At 51.0% G+C, this 8,256-nt stretch overlaps 1 pseudogene; it reads left to right on the top strand.

The window, feature by feature from the left end:
* Positions 1 to 675: 675 nt before the first annotated feature.
* Positions 676 to 2,242, top strand: LOC142433790 (NAD kinase-like; annotated as a pseudogene).
* Positions 2,243 to 8,256: the final 6,014 nt, after the last annotated feature.

Genomic DNA, 8,256 nt, shown 5'->3' with positions numbered 1-8,256 from the left:
ATGAGGCGATTGACCCAGTGACGGCAACAATGGGCTCAAGCCTAGGGACAGTTGTGAGGACAGAGCAGTGATCCCTTCTGTTGTGCACAGGGTCGCTATGGGTTGCTGACCCAGAGGTACCCAGCAGGGACAACCACATGGCCTGCTTAAAGCAGAACCCACCCCTCCACCCAAGCCATTCCTCCTGTGTACAATGGAGCCCTCTTGGAAGGAGAGAGAGAGAAAGAGAGAGAGAGAGAGAGAATTCCCTGCACCATCCAGAAAGGAAAGCCACCTGTAGAACTGGTTGGAAGCGCCTGCCTCAGATGGCAGATCTGCCTGAGGCGATGCAGCCTTTGATCGCTTGACTGCTGCTTCCCTGAGCATGGATAGAGAATCCAAGCAAGATGAACTCCTTGACATCCTCAGTCTTCCCCGTTGTCATGTTACCTGCTGGTGCCGTTGTGAGGGTTGTGGTCTTTGCATTGAGTTGTGCTCCAGACTGAAGGCTGTGATCCCTAGTCTCCATCAGCAAGTCCTCACTCTCAGACAACAAGGCTGTGTTGTCTGCGAGCCAAAGGCTGTTAAGAAACTTCCTTCCAATCCTGACACCGCACCCTCTTAGTAGAATCCAGCATCTCTGATGATTGGCCAGACAGATTGAATAAGTACCTGCGTGTCTCTGCCCCTCGACAGCCCCGCCCACCAGCTGTGGCCATGGAGCAGAAGAACAGCCTGAGCCGGGAGCTGAGCCCGGACCTGACCGCGTACCGCTGCACAGACTGCCACGGGGATGAGGACTGGAGCCACAGCCACCCAATCCGGGGCTGGGCCAAGTCCTGCAGCCTGTCTGCCTCCCCCGCCTTGGGGAGCACCAAGGAGTTCAGGAGGACCTCCTCCCTGCATGGGCCATGCCCAGTGACCACCTTTGGACCAAAGGCATGTGTGCTGCAGAACCCTCAGACCATCATGAACATCCAGGACCCGGCGAGCCAGAGGCTGACGTGGAACAAGGCCCCGAAGAGTGTCCTGGTCATCAAGAAGATCCGAGATGACAGGCTGCTGCAGCCCTTCAAGGAGCTGTGTGTGCACCTCGTGGAGGAGAACAACATGATCGTGTACGTGGAGAAGAAGGAGCTGGAAGACCCCGCGATCGCGAGGGATGAGAATTTCGGAGCGGTGAAGAAGTTCTGCACTTTCCGAGAAGATTACGATGACATTTCCAATCAGATCGACTTCATCATTTGCCTGGGGGGAGATGGGACCCTGCTGTACGCCTCCTCCCTCTTTCAGGGCAGTGTGCCTCCTGTCATGGCCTTCCACCTCGGCTCCCTGGGCTTCCTGACGCCCTTCAACTTTGAGAACTTCCAGTCCCAGGTTACCCAGGTCATAGAGGGGAATGCAGCCATCGTGCTCCGGAGTCGGCTCAAGGTCCGAGTGGTGAAGGAGCTCAGGGGCCAGAAGCCGGCTGCTTCTAACAGAGTCGGAGAGAATGGCTCGCTGGCCCCCGACACTGAGCTTGGGAAGCAGGTCATGCAGTACCAGGTCCGTGGACACCTGAGGTTGTGCGGGGCAGGGGGCAGAGGACATGGAGGAGCCTTTGCAGAGCTTAAGCAATCCGCACGCCGCCCACCCCCCCCCCATCCCCATGGCTGCCGTGTGTCCGTGCCCCTCCTCCCTGTCCTCCCTGCCATCCTATGGCCCTGCATCCTCAGGTCCTAAATGAGGTGGTGATTGACAGAGGCCCTTCCTCCTACTTCTCCAACGTGGACGTCTACCTGGATTGACACCTCATCACCACAGTACAGGGTGGTGGAGTGATCGTGTCCACCCCGACCGGAAGCACAGCATACGCGGCCGCAGCTGGGGCCTCCATGATCCATCCCAACGTGCCAGCCGTCATGATCACCCCCATCTGCCCGCACTCGCTGTCCTTCCGGCCCATTGTGGTCCCCGCTAGAGTGGAGCTCAAGATCACACTGTCTCCAGAAGCCAGGAACACTGCATGGGTTTCCTTTGATGGCCGGAAAAGACAGGAGATCCGCCACGGAGACAGCATCAGCATCACCACCTCCTGCTACTGCTGCCCTCCATCTGCGTCCAAGACCCTGTGAGCGACTGGTTCGAGAGCCTGGCCCAGTGCCTGCACTGGAACGTGCGCAAGAAGCAGACCCACTTCACGGAGGAGGAGGAGGAAGAGGAGGAGGAGGAGGAGGAGGAGGAGGAGGAGGAGGAAGAGGAGGAGGAGCAGGGCCAGAGCTAGGCCGAGAAGACTCTCCCAGCACCCGAGGCTTCCTCTCCTGCATCCTGTCTGCCCCAGCACAGCCGTCTGTGGGGGGGGGGGGAGGGGGGCTGTTCTGGAATGTCGCCACCTTCCCCTGTCCTTCCCACCTGTGGCCAAAGGAAGGCTCCGAACCTGCCTGTTGTCAGCCGGGCCACCTATGCTGACCACAAAGTTGACTTGATTTTTTTCCACTTCAAACAAGCAGGGCGAAGCATGGTGGGAGCTCAGTAGCTTCCCCCCCCACACACAAAACCGGGGGTCTAACCAGGGCAAACCTCCCCCAGACTGGGCCACAGGAAGCTCCAGGTCAAGAAGTGTCCCTAAATCAGTTTATTGAAATTCAGAGAGTCGGGTCAAGTCAACTGCCCTTGATGTTGAAATGAATGTCTCCCAGCCAAATGTCTTCCTTTAGCCACACCGCTTCCCCTTTCTCGCCCCCACACTGGGCAGCCCCAACAAAGCCCCTGGGTACTTGGCCACTGGACCTTTGTAGTGGGCCAGTGGGGCTGGTGGGGCCGCTCATCTTGCTCCAGTTTCTGGACATGGTTGGGAGGCTCCCTCCTCCCAGCTCAGGGCCACGCCCACCAGCCTCATGGCTGTCTCTGTCCCCAAGAGATGTTGTTCCTGTCTGCCCTCTCCCCATTTCAGGCTGGTGACTGTGGGCCCAGCCAGCCTGGCTCAGGCCATGGGCTGGAGCGGGGGGCCGGGCAGTCCCACACACATTCCTACGCACAGGCCTGCGCCTTCTGCTCTGGGAGATATTTTAACCCTGTACATATATACTTTTTTAGAGATTCTTTTAAACTTTCTGAAGTGCTTATGTACATATTTTATTGTACACACTTTTGTGAAAATTTAAAAGGGAGGGGCCTTGTCCTGCTGGAAAGCACAGCCAGGTGCCCTGTTTACATTGTCTGTGCGTGCAGCCCACAGGGACCATTTCCTCTGGAGGCGCGTGGCTGTGGCAGGCGTGGTGGGACTGGGCGGAGGCGGGCTGACTTGGCTGGCCTGTGATTTCCACTTTGCAGGCATGGTGGACAGGTTGAGCAGATCCCCTGTGAGGAGGTGCTGAGCCTGCTGCCCCGCAGAGAAACCATTCCAGTAGTTAGTCACTGTGCCCTCAGCCATGAGGGCCTGGGCTGCCTCCTGCTCAGGTGGGGAGCAAGGATGGGAGGGAGGTAGTGTGCGCACAAGTGCCCAGTGGCCCCGCTCGCTCGCCAGGCACTCTGTGCAGCCACCCTGACTTCCGGGAGGGTGTTGGGTTCAGAGTTGCTCAGGAGTCGGCCAACAGGAAGGGCTAGGAGGCCTGGCAGGCCACCATTCTGCCCCTCAGGCAGAGGCCAGCCATGCTCCATGTGCAGTGGGGGCAGAATGTGTCCAGAGACACCAGGGCAGGGCCTCTGGGTGTTTGGCCTGTGGACACCCCCCCCCATCTGCCCACACCCCCTTGCAGCCCCCACCTCTGAGGTGTTACTCCGACCAGAAGAGGTGGGGGCATCCCAGGACCTCCCAGCCTTTAGGTCCAGGAGACAGTGGGGCTTGGAGTTCTGATCACTCAGACATACGGAACAATTGTTAACCAAGGCGCAAAGCAACACGATAATGGAATGATCTAGAACACATTGGATTTTTGAAGTGGATTCTTAATATTTCATATTGTTAATATCTTGAAAATTTATTAAATGTTGAAAGTCTTATTGCAATATTTTCAGATACTTTCATTAAACATACTTGTTTAAAAAAGGCTATCAAAACATTCCTTACTTTTCTAAGTCCATATCTCTTGACTGTAGATTATCCTTACATATTTCAATTGAAACAGCATATTGTAAATGCATAAAGAAGCATATATCAGATTTTTACCTGTTTTCTAAGGTAGACATTAAAGATATGTGCTAAAATGTAAAATAATGTTACTTTTACCAAAAATGCTTTTCACATTTAGAAAGAGTTATTTGTCATAAAATGTATAATTTATGTTGACTTGAATTTTTTGTTTGTTTTAATGAATTAATACTTTAAGATCTCAGTTTTTTAAAAAAAATATCATACATTTTGATAGAGATAACCCTTATAAAAATGGTTCTTTAAGGTCCTCAAATATTATTAAGGCAACAAAGATGTCCAAGAGATTTGAGAGCCACTTCTGATGTATAAATATAACACATATACAAGTACTGAAAGCCTAGCACTGTGGGAGGAGCTCTGGCGAGTGTGGTTAGAAATTCAGCCATGGTCCATAGTGCATAGAAATGATGCAAGAGGCAATCCACAAGAACCATGTCACAGTAAATAAGGAGCGCATTAATATAGCAAACAAGGGGTAGTTCCAGGCCACCATTCATGAGGCACCCTCAAGGCACAGGATCTGCACCAAAGTCCAAAGATGGCCAGTTCTGTAACTCTGGGGAGTCAGGCACCTGGTTCTGAAACACTCAGGAATTTGAGCCTTCAGGGTAAGGGCGCTCTGTGAGTGAGTTTGAAGTAATGTCCAGTTCCGCTAGTGGGGTTTCCACATCCAGTTCCTCTGGGGTGGCCTTGGGGAGACGTTGTGTGTCTCCAAAGAACAAAGTCTGAAGCCCCAGTAGTCTGCAGCATAGGGCCTGCACTGGGGAACAACCAAGTAAAAAGTGTCCAATTAGGGCCATTAGCATATTATTTAATATTTAAATAACCTCCCAGCAGTGAGGGAGAGTCTATTTGAAAGATTATTTATTTGGGGCCTGGATATGGTTTTATTTGTGTCACTAAAAAAATTCTGATGAAATCCTACCCCTTGTGTTGGTGAATATACCTTGTTTGGAAATATAGAGTTTTGGGGGACAGATTTTGCTAATGAAGTTAAAAACATACTGGAGTAGTTTGAGTTCCCACTGTAATCCTTTCATTGTAACCTCTTACAAAATATGGCAAAAAGAGAGTCCCACGTAGGGGGAACACAGATGCCATGGGATGATGCAGGAGGCAGGTGCATCTTTAAACAGTAAAGAAACAAAGGGATCGCTGGCAGCCACCTGAAACTAGGAGAGAAGCAAGGAACAGTCCTTTTCCCCAAGCCACCAGAAGAATCAACGAGACCAAGACTGTTTGGACTAATGTAGCATCCATCTCAATTCAAGATTCCTCAAGATTTTAATCACTATTTTTAAGTATCTGAAGTTGAAGAGGATTCAGGAAATGAATTACAAATTTTCTATAATAACTACTGAGGTAAGGATGATTTAAGTTAAAAGGGAGGGGCCTTCTCATTTACTCCTGAGAAGATAATTTATTGGAATGTAATTATATTCTTAGACATTTTATTGGAATGTAATTTTATAAAGGAAAGTTCACATATCCTGCATGACTATTTCAATAATTTTCACAAATTATGATGCCTACATAACCACAAAACTAATTAGGAAGCAGAATATTGCCAACTCACCCAAAACAGTGGATCAAAACATCCTTCATGGCTGGTGTGGTAGTTACATAATCTGGTGTCATTTTGGGACTTTGATAGGATTAAGAGTGAAGTGCTGGAGTCTAGTCTATCAATTGGACCATAGCCAATGAGGCTTCTATGTGGGCATGGCCTTCTCCTATGAATTCTGGAAACTCCATATTGGAGGCAGGAGCGACTCTCTCTGCCAACTTCCTGGGAGACATCCCTGAGGAGAAGCCACATGAACCTACTCTGTTGCATCCCTGGCAACCCGAGGAGCCACATGGAGACCCCTCTATAAGACGCATCTATCGCCACTGACTTTGACGCATCTATGAGACGCATCTGGAGACCCCTCTATGAGATGCATCTATCGCCACTGACTTTGCACCCACTGGCCTGTGATCTTCCTGCATTCAGCATCATTGCATGTGTTTTGTGAGTCTGAAGAGGACTTTATAGATTGGTATCAGACAGATGGGCAGATATTGGACTTATGGAATTGATATAAATTTCTTTTTTTATATACATATGATTCTCTCTGGACTTGTTTCTCTATTCAGCCCAGACTAACACAGCTGGTTCTTCTATTTCCTTTTAGTTCAAGCTTCTTCCTCAATGATTTCCATCAACTGAAACTTGTCAGCCATCTATTAGTAGTACCCAGGCCTCTGTTCAGCAGGTAGAGAAGGTTGCATCGTTTCCTCATGATCAGGGTGCTTTAGCATGGAGAAAAGGAAGAAGGCATGGACAAACACTATGGAAGCACTAACTATTCATTTGTTTAGTAAACATGGCTGATGGTTTCTATGTGATCCTCCTCCAAATCTAATCATTAATCTGGTGTAAAGTCTACCAGCCTTCTGTTGCTGAAATGCACCAGCACCCTGAGGAGAAAGGCAGAAGAATGGGACGTGAAGCTAGTAATGCAGGAACAGAAGTCTCTGAGCACTCCTGTGCCACTCACCTCTAAGTGCTACCACAGGATCCAAATATGCTCGACAGTTTTGTATATAAACTGACGCAGAACCAGTATTGCAGCTGGCAAAGGGTAATCTTAGGCCTTTCTGTCTAAGCTTACTCAGTCTTCTTTCAGAATCCTAAGGAGGTAAAAAGGCAATTTCCTACATCACCTTGTGAAACAAAAATGATTCCAACCTCAAGAAACATTTATTGCAGCAGAACATGTGGGGCTAATGGATCTTACTAGACAAAATCATAAAAGGCTGTAGGGGGGATCAGTAGTCCATACTGCCATGACTTCATGAGGGAGGGCGGTTGGACTCTATCCCTCTAGGTCACACATTGGGCTCTGCCCTGCCCTCAGGCCCACAAAACTCAATGCGGGGTCCCTGGATGTAGCATTTCCAAACTTTCTCCCAGTTGTCCTGACACATGGGTGACTGTGACTGAGGGTCCCACACTCAGGTCAGTAGAGGGAGCGGTCCCCAGTGAGGAACGGGCAAAGGGCAGATGCGGACCCCCAGGGAAGATCGAGATGTTATCCTACTGAGAGGGGACCCCACAGAAACTTGTTCTCTTATTGAAGCTCAGAATCTCCTGGGGTGGTACCCAGAGGCCGCACCCTCCCTTCCTCTCCCTGGAGCCCAAGTTGATGGAGGGCTTGATTTGATGACTGCAGAAGCCAGGGGTGATGACCCTTGTGGGGATAAATATGAATAATGATAAGAGAAGGAGTGAGAAATCAGCCTTGCCCAACCCCAACCTGCCCCTTCCTGCCCTGACCTGGGGCCCAGGACATACCATGCCTTTCCAAACATCCACCTAGTTGCCCTGAGGCCAGGGGGGCTGTGGCTGATGGTTCCAGAAGTCATGTCAGTAGAGAGAAGGGTCCACAGCTAGGAACCTGGAAAGGGCAGATGAGGACCCCAAGGGAGGATTGAGATGATCTCCTACTGAGAGGGGACCCCATAGAATCCCTTGGGGTGTTACCCAAAGGTGCCACCCTCCCTTCTTCCCCCTGGGGCCCGAGTTGAGTTGATGGAGGGCTTGGTTTGATGGCTGTCAAAATTTTCCCAGCTTTACCCCGCCCCACCCTGCCCTGTCCCACCCCACCTCACCCCACCCTACCCTGGTCTCCAACACCAAGAAATCCCAGGCTAGGTTCCCAGATGTAGCAATTCCAGACTTACACTCCAGAGGCCTGTTTCTGGACTTGTATCTTGTGACCCTGAGGAATATGAGGCTCCACTGCGGGTCCCAGGAGTCATTTTAACTAAAGGGCCCTTCAAGGGGGTAGGGGTGGGAGGTAATTGAACGCCATGAGAAAGGACAGAGAGGCTTCCCCATAGGTAGAAGCTCCCTCTACTTTGTGCCCTGACCCCTCCTCACTCCCCTCCCTCCTCCAGTTGTCCTGCCCTTCCTGTGAGCCCTGGGATGCCCCAGCTTGGTTCTGGATGTAAACTGTCCTGACTCTGCTTAGAAGGCTCAGGGGCACTGGCTTCCTCAGAAGGGCTGAGGTCTGTAGAAGGAAGGGTTCCTGAGGAAGTAGAGGGAGGGGCACAGGGAGGGCCCAACATGGAGAGGTGCCCTCCCTCCACTCTGAACT

The sequence above is a fragment of the Tenrec ecaudatus genome, chromosome X (assembly GCF_050624435.1).
Source record: "Tenrec ecaudatus isolate mTenEca1 chromosome X, mTenEca1.hap1, whole genome shotgun sequence".
In the NCBI taxonomy this organism is placed as follows: domain Eukaryota; kingdom Metazoa; phylum Chordata; class Mammalia; order Afrosoricida; family Tenrecidae; genus Tenrec; species Tenrec ecaudatus.
The sequence above is the reverse complement of the archived record's forward strand: the minus strand, read 5'-3'. Positions and strand labels throughout refer to the sequence as shown.